Source organism: Dipteris shenzhenensis, chromosome 11 (assembly GCF_047967505.1).
Source record: "Dipteris shenzhenensis isolate YYH24624 ecotype China chromosome 11, Dip_SZ_1.0, whole genome shotgun sequence".
NCBI lineage: Eukaryota > Viridiplantae > Streptophyta > Polypodiopsida > Gleicheniales > Dipteridaceae > Dipteris > Dipteris shenzhenensis.
The window spans coordinates 14633553-14651488 of NC_141606.1; the positions used below are offsets into that span (position 1 = coordinate 14633553).

A 17936-nucleotide genomic window follows, 5' to 3' on the forward strand; every position below is an offset into this window, starting at 1 on the left:
ATAGAGGGGGGGAAGGCAATGAGTACTCCATTGCCTCCATATGTGAAACTGAGTCATACAGATAGTCCCAAATCAGATGATGAGAGGGTCATGATGGCCAAGGTTCCTTATGCATCAGCGGTTGGGAGTCTTATGTATGTTATGATAGCTACTAGACTAGACATTGCATTTGTAGTGGGAGTTGTTAGCCGGTATATGGCTAATCTAGGAAAGAGGCATTGGGAGGCAGTTAAGTGCATCATGAGGTACCTGAAGGGTACCAAGGAGATGTGCATCTGCTTTGGTAAAAGAGACATGCATGTACTTGGGTACACAAATTCAGACTATGTAGGACATGTGGATAGTAGGAGATCCACTTCTGGTTATGTGTTCACCTTTGCAGGTGGTGCAGTGTCGTGGATGTCTCGTGCACAGAAGTGCGTTGCTTTGTCTACCGCAGAGGCTAAGTATGTTGCAGCCATAGAGGGTTGCAAGGAGACTATATGGCTTGATCGGCTAGTGGGAGATTTGGGGATTCATACAGGTGTACCGACATTGCATAGTGATTCCATGAGTGCTATTCAGCTAGCACAAAATCCAGTCTTTCATGCAAAGACCAAACACGTTGAGGTCAGGTACCACTTCATCAGGGAGGTACTTGAGGACAAGCGCATAGAGCTTGTTAAGGTTCATACAGATGATAACTCTGCAGATATGCTGACGAAGAGTCTACCTAGTCAGTGGTTTGAGTATTGTCATGTATTGATGGGCATTGGATAGTATGCTCACTGGTCGTTCTCCCTTAAAGGCACATTGTCCTTTAAGTGGGAGGTTGTGGGGTTAAAGGTCACTGTGCCTTTACCCCGGTTATGTACAATACTCAAACACATATATAAATGAATGAAAAAGAAGATTAGGGTGTTCTGCACCCACTAAAACTTGTGTGGCTCTCTGTTTTCCTCTCTCCCTCTTCCATTCTTGCTTCCGTTGAGAGCACTCTCAATATGTTCTTATGTGTCTACCTCCATTTTAAAGGCAAGTTCTTGTGGGACTATTGTTGCCATGCTGCTTGATGAAGTTGAAGATCACGGGGTGGCTGTGTGGTAGTTCCTGGGTACCCAAATGGGGGACGAGCATTTTCTGAGCGAAATCTTCCGAGCGTCTGAGCGAAGGAAAAAAAAAGCTTCCAACTATGCATAAATATGGCAAAAATCGATCAGAAGAAAACATAGTTTCACTTAGAAATATGCAAAGTATTATAGCAATGCCTATTTTATACAAAAATCTTTAGGTGAATCTGTAGGAATGGTGAGAGCATAATGGGATGGCTTTTGAAGAAACCCACATGTAGAGTAGACTTCTCTATGAAAATTCCCTTATGATCCTTCTTATAACTTTTACTTAATAGGGGGTGACATTGAAAACCCTCTCTCAACCTATCTTCATGAAAGAGTTTCTTCAAAGAAAACTCATTGAAGCAAGCCATCCAGGTAGTTTCGCCAATGAAACCCCTTTGAAGCAAGTCTCCCAAGGTAGTTTCGCTGGCGAAACTACCTTGGACAGCACTTTTAAAAGTGACATAACTTTCATATCCAATGTCCAAATATAGTCATTCAACCACTCAAATTGATCGAAACACCCCATTTGAGCACATCTATGAAGTTATATTTTGGAAAATCTTTCATATATAGTATTAAATATTACATGTATTTTATGAGAGTGATATATAAGCCCAAGTTAATACTTATTTATAGTAATTTAAACTTCTTTAGAAACATGTCCATAAATATGCTATAAAAACACTAAAAAGATATTGCCATATGATATAAATGTGTTAATAAGTAATTATATATGCATAGTATTATTACATTGAGATTGATTATGAGGAATGTTTCTTAAAGGAATCAACACTTTTTTAAGGTAATAACAGGGGTACAAAGGGATGTCTCTAAATAAGAAAATTATGTTGTGTAAAAATGAATGAGTGACTAGTCTGTATATTTTTATGATAAAGGGATCTAGTTCTAGTGAAAATAAAAGTGTAAAAACCATGTTTCCTAAAGAAAAATATTTTTAAAAATCTCTTGAAAAACACGCTCGGATAAACCTGCTCATAGGTTTTTGCTCGTAAAATTGACGCATCCACCCAAATGTATGTATTACCTTTGTAGTAGCCACTTAGGAATTTTAGTAACCACTTAGGGATCCATCTTGGGTGACTCCTTTGCTTCTTGGGGTTTGTTGCATATCTTCTTCTTTGGGGTTTCCTTTGTGTAAGAGACTGAACCAGATTTGGTGTGGGAAGTAAGGGTGGCAGTGAAGCCATATGTCAAGGCTCTTCTCTTGGGTTTCGGATAGCATTAGCTTGGAGAGTATCCTTGGGTAGTCAATGGTGTCCTTTATCCTATCATTTGTGTTGGTTACTCAAAGAATCAGAGGCTTGGACCGTTAAAGTGGTGGGTGCAGTGTTGGTGGCATCCTTGTCTTTTCTCCGAGTGCCATAGGAGTGACTTCCTTGAAGGATGGAAGCACGGTCATGGTACAAGCTTTTCCACCTAGAGTAACGGCTATGGCAAGGGCACATGATGAAGTTTGACCCTTGCTAGGTGGGTCTTTAGTTTTGTTGTAGACCCGGGTGATTGCTTTATTAGAATTGTATGTTGGGGAGATCTTTAACTCTGAGAATTCAAAACCAAGTGATGTCACAGAGGTATGACTGTCGCTTGTCAAGGTTACCATTCATTCTCACCAATTAATTTGACAATTGATGGCCCAACGCTAACCTCTATCGGGTACCAAAATTTGTACTTCCACATACCCCATTGTTGGTGTGCTTTGACCATTTGCTACTTGTATAATGACATGGGTGGATTCAAGGGTTACCTCTATGATAATAAGAGTTGGTTGCATACCTCTTGGGGAATTATCTTATGACTCGCCTTGGGGTCCACAAAAGATTTAGTGAAGCAAATCATATCCTGCACTATTAAGGGGTAAAATAATCAACCCAACTTTAGTATTAGAATTAAGGGGTAAAATAATCAACTTGACTTTGTTAAAATAATCACTATTAAGGGGGAAAATAATCAACCCGTCTTTAGTATTAGAATAGTTAAGCGTCTTGACAGTTAGGAGTTGTCCCGGAGTTGTAACTCAAATGACAACTATTTAGTCAGATATAGCAAGAACATGAGAGAAAATGGGAGAGAGAATACGTGATGTGAGTTCTTATAATATCTTCTCTAATGATGAATAAAAGACAATATAACTCTAACTGATATCTATTATGTGTATTGTATTTCTATTTCTATTTTCCAATGCAATGTCTCATGACTTTTCCCTTTCCACTATGCAATGAGATTTCAAACAAGCAGCAAAAGCTAGAACTGCAAATAGCAAGGAAAGAGAAGAAGAGCTGGATGAAGATTCCGAAGAAAAAGAAGAATACTCAGATGAGGAATCTGAAGCAAGAGAACAAGACCCATACAAAAGATTCAAAGAAAAAGTTAAATTTCAGAAAAAAGATCCGAAGCAAAATAAATAGTTTTGGACAAAAGATATGAAGGAAAAGAAATAGTTTTGGACAAAAGATACAAAGAAAAAGACACAAATTCAAACAAAAGATTTGAGGAAGACAAAAAAATTAAATTTGGGTGTAGATTCCAACCAAGACAAAGAGAATCAAGCTTTTCACACCTTACCAAATAGTCCAAGGAGCGTGAATACAAATTCATCACCAGCATCATTTATAAGTCTACAGGTGAACATGCCAATTCCACCAATTACCCAATGACACATCCATAGGTAGCGAGTCTGAAATTCAAATTTTTAGAGTTTCATGGTTAAAACAACAAAGATCTAGGCAGCCATGTTTCTAAATTTGAAACCTAATGGTGGTGAGTCATTATTTTGACACCTTGCTTGGGGATCCAAAAAAATTAAAATAGTTTTTTGGCACAATTGCTAGAAAGGCAATGAGGTGGTTTAGCCCATATGGAGTGGAAAATTTTGCCACCTATAATGACTTAAAGACATAGTTTTGGAGTGGTTCTAAAAGGAGATGATGTTTGAACTTGAATGCACGACTAGATGCAACAGAAAGATTGACCACTAAAATAGTGGCATAATACTTTTGCAAGGGACTAAAGCTGAAAATTCAAAGTTTGGTTAGTGGCCTAGTACTACCAATAGGTGCAATTTGGTTCAATACCCTAGTTGATGTAGCCATAAGAGCTGAACAATGTATAGGAACAATCAAGAAGAAAAAGGAAAAATTTGAGGTGGAATCTAAAGAAGGTTTTAAAGAAGATTCTAATGTTTTGGACCGTGAATTTGAATCTAAATTTGACTCAAGCAATAATGAGTTTGATAGTGATTCAAATACTGACTCAAAGAGGAAAAGGAAGAAGGAGAAAAAGAAGGTAGTGAAGAAAAGCAAAAAGGAAGGAAAGAAGATGAAGAAAGAGAAGGTGATGTCAAAAAAGACTCCTACAACCTTTGATTTAGAGAAACTTGTGGATCAAAAGTTGTAGAATTTGGGGGTGAATCAAAATTGACCACAATTGTAGTGTAAAATTTGTAGCATACTCACCCAACCACAGCATGCTGGTACAACCCTAATGCGTGCAACAATCCACAGCAACAGTCACAAAGAACTCTAGCAATGGGCACTACTGTGGTTGCCATTGGAGCAAGTGCAAGGGTAGCTGTATAGCAGCATCAACAGTAGCAAAAACAACCACCACCACCACCACCACCACCACCACCACCACCACAACAACAACAACATTAAAGAAATTGAGGATAGCAAAGGAACTGCAACCAACAAACTAATTGGAATCAATAATCATTGGGACAATGTGGATATTGCTCAGGTACGGATGGCCACTAGCTAGGATGCCATTGTGCCCTATGGGGGTAAAGCATTAGGTTGAAAGAGGAATTCCAACTGTACAATATGTCAATCAAGGTCCATCACCACCTTAAGCAGCACAGCAACCCCTGCAAGCCAACACAATGTTGATACAAGAATTATTGAATACTTTAGGAGATGGAGTAGTGGCATACCAAAAGGGTTGGCAGCACGACCCGCATGAGTTGTGTGGAGGTTGTGTGATTGCTCGGGGTGTATCTTGATTGAAACTTCATCAAAAAAATCATCAGGATGGAAGTTTTGACAGTGACCAGATCAAAAGGACTAGTGTAGGAAAAAACATAGGCAAAGAAAGAAGTGAAAGAGAAAGCACTAAGATGGAAGGGCCAGGAAGAGATCTAGACAATAGCATTGAAAGAAATTCAAAAGTCACAAGCCCAAGAGGCAATAATAAGAGTTTAGCAACCGGTGGACTCATAGGAATGGACCAATCTAGCAAATCCAAAGCATAATGTGATCAACAATCTGACAACATGTCCAAGAAATAGCCCCCTGTCAAGTTTGAGAAACATTTCGATTAATGATTTGATTATAAATCCGACTACAAGTCTAGCAAGTAGCCCAAATTTACAAAACCAGTTGGTAGTTAAGGAGCAAGGGGCAACTAGCCAAAAGTAGGATGAAGAGAACCTCTCAACCAAATTGTTTCAAGCCCTGAAGGAAGCATATATCAAGGTTACATTGGATCAACTATTGGGTTTGGCTCCTATGTTTTGTGAGAGCTTGATTAAGTAATTGCAAGAGGGAACAAGACTAGAATTTCCTTGTAAAGAAGAGTTTCAACCACTTGTGCAAGAACCGCCAATGATGGAAGTGGGACCTGATGATGTGGACTATAAGGTCTCGATAATTTAAGTGCATTGTAATGGCCAAGAAATACCAAGAACATTGCTAGATTTGGCTCAGGTGTGAATATCCCCATACATAGTATGTATGAGAAGATGGGTTTGAAGGAGTTGGATGAAGCACCTTTTTAGGTCAAAATGGCCGATCAAAGATGAGTTCAACCACTAGGTATTGTTCAAAACAAGCAAATTATCATTCAAGGCATATCATTTAAATTAAAATTTGTGGTCCTTTAGACGGAAAAGGGAGACTTTTCATACCTGATACTATTGGGAAGGCCATGGTTTAAAATAGCCAGGGTGAAACAAGATTGGGTGCCTCTAAGATCATAGTTTGAAGTGCAAAAAAGAAACTCCACCTATACATGGTCCCAAAGGTGGTACTGGAAAAAGAATACAAACCATTGATTGCACACACACTATGGCAATATGTTGTTAGAGATGATGATGGGGAGTAAGAATACTTTGATGCGAATCCATCCATTGTGCCACTGTTTGAAGTCGATATGGGTTATATTGCACAATGACATGCGGTTGAAGTGGTAGTAGCCTATCAAGTCATGTTGACAGAACCAGTTAAAGTCTAGCAAAGATAAGGAAAAGAGTAGGTCAATCAAGAACCTCAAGAAGATTTGGATGAAGACTCCGCGCAACAAAAATGGGGCATGAATGTCATTCACAAAGCAGTAGAAGCCTAAGAGGAGCAGATGCAAAAAATAGCAATGGTAAAAGAAGATGAATTGGAAGAATTGAATTTGGACACGGTAGAAAAGCTACAAATAGTAAAACTTAGTGTACATGTGGAAGGAGCATTAAAAACAGAATTATGCAATTCTTAATGAAATTTAAAGAAATTTTTGCTTGGGAATACCTATGTGCTCACGAACATAAATCTAAAAAAAGATGCAATTCTAGTTGTGCAGTAGAGGTATCGAATGAATCCTAACTATGCTAAGTTGGTCAAAGAAGAAATTGATAAACTAATTAGAGTAGGTTTGTCTATAATCTACAAAAAAATTGACATGGCTTTCCCCAATAGTCATAGTCCCCAAGAAAAATGACAAATTGTGAGTCTGCATGGAATACAAAAAATTGAATATAGCCACTATTTCCAACCCCTTTCCTCTACCTTTTTGTGACACACTACTGCACTTTACACTTTAAGCTCTGATATTTTACACTTTACACTTTATACATTGATAAATGGAAAAGGCAATCATTTCTCATTTATATGCCATGAGTTGATAACTTGTTATAATTAGGAAAACTGGATGTGGAATGGGAACATGGCCTTATAACATGGAGTCTGTCCTTCAATAATGATAATTAGAAAATGCCAACAGGAAATCAAAAAAAGGTATAAGTATATGGAGGTTATACCTGGAGATTTTGACCTTGAGAATTCCCTTGGTCTTGGTTGGAACACCCATATTTATGGTTTGTTTGAGATTCCCACTTTTTACTTGGATTTCACTAACATTTTATATACATTTCTTCATATCTTTAATTGCCCACCTCTCAGTACTATTGAATAATAAAATGCCAGGATTTGATTATGCTAATATAGATCCAGTGACACAGATAACAACTGTGTGTTGGCATTGAAGCCTGTAGTCCCACAATTCATGTGGTCTTATCCTTTGGGTTGGGGGTCGGCCACACACACACACACACACACACACACACACACACACACACACACACACACACATGCACAGATATTTGCACACCCTTACATACACATGTACATTCACACATACAACTGCACACACGCTTGCACGCGCGCACGTGCGCACGCACACACACACACACACACACACACACACTCTCTCTCTCTCTCATCAGCACACGAGCACTACTTCCTAACACCTAAATAATTCAGTTATACAATGCTTTTAGCCCCTTATCCTAATTACTCATTCTCACACTTACAGCATGTTGTTCATTCTATGGTTAATGTAGGGTACCACTAATTTGGTGGAAGATTGACCTACTGAGAGGTCGGGCATGAAGAAGGGATGCCTTCTACATGATTTGTGCATGGAGTTTATGACATCTGCATTGGTTTAGTATGGATTGTGCCTTTATGCAGCAGGGCAATGACACTCTATGTCTGGGTGGTTTGTTTTCTTTACCAACTCAATATAAAGAAAAATTATTGTGCTATTTTTCCCTATTTTCTTTTTTATAAAAGTTTTGGATTACAATATTGTCAAAAGGTACTTCAATTTAGTTTTATATATTTATATTTTTCAACTAGTGCTTTTTACAATGCTCATTGTAGCGCTCTCCTCCTCCTGGCGTGCGTTTGTAACTACACAAACGAGCCTAACACAATTGACTCTCCCTACACTGCTTGGGAAAATCTTGCAAGAAGACACTATTTGAACATTCAAATGCAATGCAATATAAATTTCATTTTCCTTTCATTCTTCCTGACTATCTCTCTCTCCCTCTATCTGTACATTCCTCTTGTCCCTCTCTTTCTTTCGTAGTCTCTACAGTGCCTACATAAAGGAAGCACACAAGGGTGAACATAGTAATGGTAGCTATGTCAGGACACACATTCCTTCATAAACCATCATTTTATTCACACAAAGCACATGTACATCAATAAATCCCTCCTCATCCATAATGGATACATAATCATGTTATTTCAAACCGTTAAATCATTATTGTATTTGTAGAAAGGTATGGCTATGCCACATGGCTATCAATGTTCGAAGAAAGCATGACTACATAGGGATTACACGCAGAAAATGCTACGATGATGTGGTGTTGATGTTAGCATATGTATGAAATCTGTACCACTACACACAGCATGGTTTACGAAGTTGTTTGGGGCTAGAAATTCCCTAAAACGTGGCCTAACAGGAGGCAGAACTGATGCAGCAACGAGGTGCCTATTTGGAGATGGGCCAGATCTAGGTCCTAGATCAGGTCAGGTTAGGGCTACTTGAGCTTGGGCTAGTGGCAGCCTAACATCTACAAAAAGCTTTAATTTTTCCCCAAATAATTTAAAGGTTTTGGCTCTCTGTTGACCTATTCTTTCTTTATTGGTGAATAAAAGTTTTCCATTCTTTATTTATGTGATTGAAAAGACAGCTAAAAGTCCCGTTTGGACAATAATGAGTAGAACATGCTATTAGGTGTAATAATTGAACATAATAAAGTTTGTTTTTTGAGAGAAATAAAACTTTAAGGGTCAAGGGAGGAAAAACTTTTAGACTTTGAGAAAACATAAAAATTTAATCAAAATATATTTTCTGATGTAGTGGAGGTCCTTGTTAATTTGTAGGCATGATGCTTGAGAAATGCATGAATTCAGCAAGTTTTTAGTTTTTGACTATGCAAAATATACATTTTCTTGAAAAAGTTATAATGTCAATGAATTTTGAGGGAATCTATAGTGGGTGCCAATGTCACGTACTCGAAATAGATGTTACACTATTAGAGATACAAGTATAAATTTGCACACTTAAGGATTACAAATCCAAATCTGGTGTGAGCACTGGAAGGAAATGGTATCTACACCTGGATAAGGTCCCGATAGGCATCAAGGCTTTGTATCCTTGGCCCCCAGTATCGATGCAATTATTGAGGATCTAATTGCACATTATGTGTCATTAGATACGGGTCACCTATTTGTAGGTCCTCCATCTAGTTTTCCATCCATCTCCCTTTGGTGCCATAAGCCAACCTCTAAGGGGCTCAAGACCTCAATAACTCATAGACATTTTAGGATGGTTTGGCCTCCTAGTTTTGAAGACTGGCTTGTTCGTGCCATCCATGACTTTGCTCCACATCTACGTGGACATGGATGAAGCTGAGAAGAGACAATAAGTAGACCTTGGGTCAACCCACACTCAACACAAGAGTTCCATGTGATGAGTCACTGTAGTCATGCCCTATGCATATCCAAGTGGCAAGTGTTCGAATGGCTAGAGCAAGCATCATGATGCCATGTAGGTAGGTTTGAGTTTGAACGGGATCACACTTTTCTCTAGCAGATACTTTTGTATGTCAATCATCCAAGTGTGAGAGAGAGTCTTTTTCTTTGAGAGGGAGTGTTATGCCTTGATCTAAGGAAAGCATTTGCAAGCTACACACAATGGTTATTTCACAAGCACTATTGTAGCTATGGCTATTTCTAAGGGTTGAGATGTTATTCTTAATACAAGTACAAGTTGTGATTTAGTGTGTACTTGATCTCATTGTAATTCTTCCCCGCATATACTCTTTCTCTTTTTCCCATCTTCATAAAGTTTTGTCCATGTAGCACAAAACCTCTGTGATATATTGCATGATGTTTGACCTTTGCACCCAAGTAGTGAGGAAGCTCCATGGGTGCGTTCAAGCGTGTGAAAAAATGGTGAACTCTCTCTCTCTCTCTCGTACTCCCATATCAGCCCCCCCCCTTTGTTTTCTCTTGTTCCCCATCTCCTTTCCTCACACACACACACACACACACACACACACACACATTGAAATAAATTGTTAATCTTTCTTGTCAATGTTATGGCACTAGACTCTCTCTCTCTCTCTCTCTCTCTCTCTCTAAGCTGTTTGTATGCACTATTAAATAAACCATGGATTATTCTTGTCCATATTATTGCACTATGAAATTCTCTCTCTCTCTCTCTCTCTCTCTCTCTCTCTCTCTCTCTCTCTCGTACTCCCATATCAGCCCCCCCCCTTTGTTTTCTCTTGTTCCCCATCTCCTTTCCTCTCTCTCTCTCTCTCTCTCTCACACACACACACACACACACACACATTGAAATAAATTGTTAATCTTTCTTGTCAATGTTATGGCACTAGACTCTCTCTCTCTCTCTCTCTCTCTCTCTAAACTGTTTGTATGCACTATTAAATAAACCATGGATTATTCTTGTCCATATTATTACACTATGACATTCTCTCTCTCTCTCTCTCTCTCTCTCTCTCTCTCTCTCTCTCTCTCTCTTTCTCTCTCTCTCTCTCCATCACATCTTATAAACAAAAATTATCAATCTTCTTTGTCAATGTTATTGCACTATCATATTCTCTTAGTTTCTTCCCATGTCTTTGCCCTCTCTTCCAAACAAATGATTATAAATTAAGTCCCACCTTCACATTTAAGGATTGGCATGAATCTTGTCCATATCTTGAAAATAAACCACTCAAAAATATTATTTTCACTAGAAGTTGAAACTTGAGATAACATATAATGAAGTAAACTTTACACATGAATGATTGTGGAATAGACTAGGAATTCAAACTTTAAAAGAAATATTATAATTATACTATGGAGTCTTGCATAGATACAAAAGTCACATCATCACATCCCAAAAACTCTCCTTGAATTATATTCTAGTTTTCTATTATCATTCATGCATAGTCATGGATATGTCTACTCACGAGATAGCACCATAGCCTCCTCTATCATTGAGAGCATAGGTTGATGGATGATTCATGAACATGTGCTCATTTTGATGAGACCCATTACTCTTAAAAGCACAAAGTAGATATGTTTGCAAGTAGATGTGTTTAAGGATTGGCACGAATCTTGTCCATATCTTGAAAATAAACCACTCAAAAATATTCTTTTCATTGGAAGTTAAAACTTGAGATAACTTATAATGAAGTAAACTTTAGACATGAATGATTGTGGAATAGACTAGGAATTCAAACTTAAGAGAACTTGTACTTCTTAAGATATTATTAGTATACTATGGAGTCTTGCATAGATACAAAAGTCACAGCATCACATCCCAAAAACTCTCCTTGAATTATATTCTAGTTTTCTATTATCATTCATGCATAGTCATGGATATGTCTACTCATGAGATAGTGCCATAGCCACCTCTATCATTGAGAGCATAGGTTGATGGATGATTCATGAACATGTGCTCATTTTGATGGGACCCATTACTCTTAAAAGCACAAAGCAGATATGTTTGTATCAAAGTAGGATTATGGATTGATTCTATTGGCAGTAGAAAGGTTGTTTTAGGTAGTGATGATTGGCACAACTTCTAAGGCAGATGACATAGGATTGATAGGCTATGCAATCCATGTGTGTTGTCAAGAGTATCTAGATGTATTTCTTGGCTGACCTTTGTGGGGATTTGAGTTTGTGATACGAAGATCCCATATTTTAAGGCCAAGATGTTGTTTCAAATGTTTGGTCCGTAAGGGTGGGGGGGGAGGAGGGACAAGGGGGGAAATATGGTTTTTGTGACAAATCCCTTCACAAGGCATAAGGAAATATATCATATGTGGCTAATAAGAGAAGGCACATATTTGAAGGAATAATGCCTCAAGTAGGCATTGTATGACACGTGGATGAAGGAACGACTAATGCCATAAGGTGCTTGGGTATAGTTAAAAAAGTTTCTTTGGATCCTCTCTCATAATCTCACTGAAGTTTTTGGAGAGTGAGAGACACAGCGTGGCTAGGAGGAAGGGGGAGTGGGACCCCCCACTACTTGGCATGACTTTTGGGCCATGTTTGTGGTTAACAATAGTTTAAAAAGGCCTATTATTTGTTGCTAAATCTTAAATTTCAGCACATGAGTATAAAAGATCTTGAAATTTCGAGTAATTTTCCTTTTTGAACCGCCTCATGTGTCTATTTTGATATCACGTAGCACTTTGACAAGCAAAATGCCACGTGGCCCCTTTTTTTTTTTACCCTTTTCACTTCTACATAGTAGAAACTTTGAAGGGTCATTACTTTTGATGCAAAACTCAGATTGAGACATTTCAAAAAGGAAAATTACCTAGAATTTTAAGTCTTTCTACTCATGTGCTCAGATTTGAGATTTGGAAACAAATTAAAGGTCTATTTCAAGCTAAAATTTTGAGGCGTATGTATGGGAATGATGATGCAAGATAATTTAAAAAAGGTGTGTATGCCTCTGTGTGTGTGTGTGTGTGTTTAGATTTAATAATCCCATCAAAAAATGAACCATACAATTAATTCAATCATTTGTTGGATGGCAGGGATTGTCAAGTGCACATTCACTGTTTCATCAAGTGTTCCCTGCCAAGGATCTAAGAAGTCTGGGACCGAGTCAGACTCTTGCAATTGCAGGTTCATCAAACGCAGCGATGAACGTGAACTTGAGTCGAGATGTCCGCCAAGCCATATGTGCCTTTAATTTTTTCCAAATCTCTTTTGTTGATCTCAGCAAGTGAATAAGTTGAATTTTGGTGTCACCACAATCGAGGATTAGATCCAAATGGGCCTTGGAGTTTGCCAATTTGCCAAGCTTTGTGAAGTTGTCGAAGCGTGACTCCACGGTCCACCGATGTGCCATCGACTAAATCCCATGGTTCAGCGCGAACCAGCATCATTTCCATCTTTATCGACCTTAAAAGGCGATAATTGGTGTTTGAGAGCTTTTCGATTTTATACACATGCTTGATGGGATTGCTGGATGACACCATGTAGAGGAGAAGTGCAAGGAGAAGTCGAGACTAGAGAAGTGCAGGTCCATGAAGGATCGTGGAGGAAACTGATATTATGTAGAAAGGAAAATGAAGTGTCCATTGCATTGCATTTGAACGTTCAAATAGAGCTGAATTGTTGGTTACAATTGACGCTATCGAAGTGTATAGGCATGCTTAACATGCGACCTTAATTATTACCATAAGCTAATGACTTGGATTATTATTTCTAACAGGCACCTGGATTACCATGAAACTCATCAACTAGCATGAGAAGTGTATGCCAGAGGTTGTGCTCTTGAACCATGGATATCATATTAGAGGTGAAGGAGCTTAAGCTTCTTGATATTTATTGATATCATGTGAGAGCAGGTTATTGGCACTTCTTTTATGATTTATGATTCGACTAGCCTACTCGCGTGACGATTTATCTACGAATAGAAAAGAGGTGCACATGATTCGCATTTCTTTTTACTGATAGGACCACATGTTATTGGCATTTCTTTTGGAGTTCCTAATTTCAACTATATCGTGAGAGTTGCTAGCGAATGAAGAATAAGAAATTTAGGTGAGTGGAACCAGGTGAGCGATCACAATTTAGGCGAGCGATTGCAGTTTAGGTGAGCACAACAGAGTAGCCCGAGTTCTCTTTTTGTATTAGATCTCAAAGTATAGGGTTAAAATTTCACACAATTTATGTTAAAACTCCCTTAAAAAACAATGGAATTACACACAACATATGGCTAAAAATCAACATCAAGAATTTACACATATATAACTCTACTAAATTTATCCATTTCTACTACATTTGGTTCATGTATCTGTCATGGACTTATTTAATTAATTTTTTTCACATTTGTTTGTACATTGTATTGAACTCTGCTTCCATACTGACAAAATATTCATGAAAACCAACCAAGAGCAAAGTATTGTAATAGGAGGTAGAAGCGAGGACGTGGGAGGGAAGGCAAGGAACTTTGTTTGGAAGGGAGCAAAAGAGAAAGTTAGGGACCAAAAGAGAAGGGCCAAGTACCAAGGGATAGGGGACACTGTAGCGAGGAATGTGTAGAAGAATGTTGGAAAAGTGGCTGTTGAAGGGACACTTTAAAATTCTCATGCACACACCTCCTCCCCAAAGATTCCTTTTTAACTCCTCTACCAACCTCTCCCTCATTTTCTAGGCCTATCTCATCCTCCTCAAATCCCTCATCCCTCCTCCCTCCTCACTCCGCAAACCCCTCCTCCCTCGCCTCCGTCCTTCTTCCTCCCTCGCCTTCGTCCTCCCTCCTTCCTCCTCAAATCCCTCCTACCTCGCCTTCGTCCCCCCTCCTCCCTCGCCTCCTTCATCTTGCCTCCTCCCTCGCCACTCCACCCTCGTGGCTCCTCCCTCGCTGCATGGCTCCTCACGCTTGGCTCCTCCTATGACCTCCTTCCTCATCACTCCTCCCTCAGCGTGCAGCTCAGAGAGAAGCTTCTCCCTCCTCCCTTGCCTTCGTTCTCCCTCCTCTCGAAATGCTCCTCCCTTGCCTTTGTCCACTAGAATGTGCACTAGAATGTGAAGAACCCACCATTTGCACTAGGCGCAAATGGCTCCTTGCAGACCATTTGCACTAGGCGCAAATGGCTCCTTGCAGAGCCAAATGGCCCAAGAGGGCCTAGTGGTGGCTGAAATGCCAATGGCTCCTGGCAGAGCCAAATGGCCGCAATTGCCTGGGGCCGAAAAAAATGACATTTGCGCTGGGCGCAAATGGCTTCTGGCAGAGCGAAATGGCCCAAGAGGCCACAGAGCTCCGACGCAAAGGTGAAGAATGCTAGTTCGTCAGAATTTTTCTTCTGTCCAATGCTACAGGGTGGGAGAAATGTTAAAACGCCTTCCGGTTTGCTTCCAGTCAAAAGAGTCTGCCTCAGAGTGGGAGCACTAAAGAAAAGGTGTGTAAGAGATCATGAAAAGCGACAATAGGTCGTATAGAAGCTTTCATTACAATCAAAGAAGTAGGTGCATAGATATTGAAGTAGATGCTTCTGCATTAGCACAAATTGAGAGCAGAAGGCAAAGAGACTGGACACTATGAAAACAACGGTGTGATCACTGCAAAGCAAATCTTAAGGCCAAGCGCAGCTATGGAGAAATCGCGTTTCTTTTGGCACGCTCGTCACCTTTCTTGCCTTCAAACTTTCATCAGCACATTTTCCCCCTGTGAAGTGCAAGATGCGGTCAAGCTCTTCGCGCGCAAGCTCTTCAGAGCTGGTTTCTCAAATTAGGTCGATCTGAGGATCGACGAGTATGATGGTGCGGTGTAAGTACAAACGAGCTAAGTTACAATGCAATTCAGCTTCACCTAAGTGAATCTGCCGCTACAGTTGCCAGAAGGGTCAATCTGGCTCTGCCCAGGAAAGCATCCTCCCCCACATACAGCCTTGTTGAGAACCAGTGCATGATAGACATCTTTCAGGGCATCAATCTGTGTTGGGAATTCCTCAGTACGGAACGCAGACAACAGGGCAATAGCTTTGGATGGCAGACTAGTGTTCCAGATGAGAAATGCTCGCTACTCTTGTGAGTGCACAAGAAAGATAGGGCAAGGTTCCTTTCCCCTTACATTCAACACATAGTCGATCACGCAAAAGAAATCAAGTGCAAGAATCGAGATAGAATCCTCTCCACAAACTCAAAGGCCCCATACCACGAGGGCTCTTTGTGGGACTCTGTTCCCTGCAAGCATCCTTCCATGTTCGAGACTTTGGCGCTGGATCCCTCAGAGAAGAAGAAGATAATGGAGGACCTGGCCGACTTCGCAAGCGGGGAAGCCTTCTACAAGAGGGCAGGTCATGTCTGGAAGTGTGGGTATTTGTTGTATGGGCCTCCTGGGACAAGAAAATCAATCATAATCGCCGCCATGGCAAATTTCCAGTAGTACTACGTATACGATTTGGAGCTCACGGAGGTAAAATCTAATGCAGAACTTAGAAAGCTGTTGATCCGGACTAGCAACAAATCTGTGATAGTCATTGAGGATATCGATTTCTCACTTGATTTCTTGGATAGGAAGAAGAAGAAGGCTGACAAGTCAGAAGACCAGGATTCAAAACTGGATGTTGAGAAGGAGGACATCCAGGTTATAACGTTGTCAGGGCTGTTGAATTTTACAGACGGGTTGTGGTGTTGTTGCGGGAGCGAGCGTATACTTGTCTTCACGACCAACCACATAGACAAGCTACACGCAGCATTGTTGAGGTGGAAGAGGATGGACATACACATCCACATGTCCTATTGTACTTACGAAGCGTTCAAGGTGCTAGCCAGAAACTATTTGGGGATACAGGAGCATGAGCTGTATGGCGAGGTGCAAGGAGCCATGGAGGTGGCACAAATGACTCATGCAGAGGTGAGCGAGGTGCCAGATGACTCATGTAGAGGTGAGCGAGGTGTTGATCAGGCACAAGAGGGATGCAGGCGAGGCATTGAGGGCACTGGTGAGGGCATTGCAAGAGAAGGCAGCAAATGATATCAACATGGTTGCTTGCAATAAGCAGAAGGAAGAGGTGGAAGCCAACGCGTAGAAGCAATAAGAAGAACAAGAGGATAGCAACTTTAAAGAGCAAGAGCTTGAACAAGAGGTTAGCAACAACGAGAAAGAGCTTGAACAACAACTTTGCAGCTAGAAGGAAGAAGATGAAGAACAAAACAAGCAACATGAACCATAGCTTAGCAATAACAATCAGTTTGAAAATTTACAACACACTAGCAACTGCAAAGAGTTGGAAGAAAAGTGCAAATAATCGAGCCACACACAAAAGATAACAACATTGGCTGATTGGTTGCCATTTCATTTGCCATAGCTTGAGCTTGAGTGCCCTTAGTTGGGTTGAGAGAAATATTGATGATAGTTGTTATAAGATCATTTCCCCTTTTTTGATTATAATAATTATGACTATGAATCATGACTATTTCGAGGACTATTTACCCATTTGCAATTGATTATGACTATGATTATGATTATGATTATTATGATTTACCCCTTTTTTTTCCAAAGAAAAGAAGATGATTTACCCATTTTTATTATAATAGGAATAAGTACAGGCACTGCTCCAGAGGTGACATCTGGACCTTTTGACATTATAGTCTCCTTCGATCTCCACTGAGATTGCAAGGAATAGCGGGATCCAAGTCCATTGTTGGACTCCATCTGCAATATTTTTGGAAATAACCATTATTCCATCTGAGTGAGTCTACTTGCACAAGATAATTTGCTTCCTTTTGCATTTTTCATACTTTTCTACACATCTCTAGAAATCTATAAGTCATTCAAGCTATCTAACCAAACTGATGCCATTTAAACTCAAATCCACATGACCATTTAGAGAAATCATTCCATCCCAACCAACTTGTACTAGTTTTTGCTGAAAATTGTTTTAGAATTCAAAATTCCTGCATCAAACTCCTCAGACTTCCAACATTTGATATTTTCTTCAAAATAGGATGTCTAGGGTGAATAATTAAAGCCTTCCAACATTTGATATTTTCTTCAAAATAGGATGTCTAGGGTGAATAATTAAAGCCATGCTAAATGCTGTTGTAGGGGTCGTTGCTATATAACTTGTGTAGCTCTCATTAATCTCATGATCTCTTACGCACCTTTTCATCCCTAGCCATTCAAAATGTATCTAAAGTGTCTAGCATACCATTGTTCATATGCCTTTTGTCTAGTCCACACACTAGCCTCTATTAAAAAGAGGGGTAAGTTATA

The 17936-nt window shown here is 39.6% G+C and overlaps 1 pseudogene; it reads left to right on the forward strand.

The window, feature by feature from the left end:
• Positions 1-14774: 14774 nt before the first annotated feature.
• On the forward strand, positions 14775-17122 carry LOC147896654 (AAA-ATPase At4g25835 pseudogene; annotated as a pseudogene).
• Positions 17123-17936: the final 814 nt, after the last annotated feature.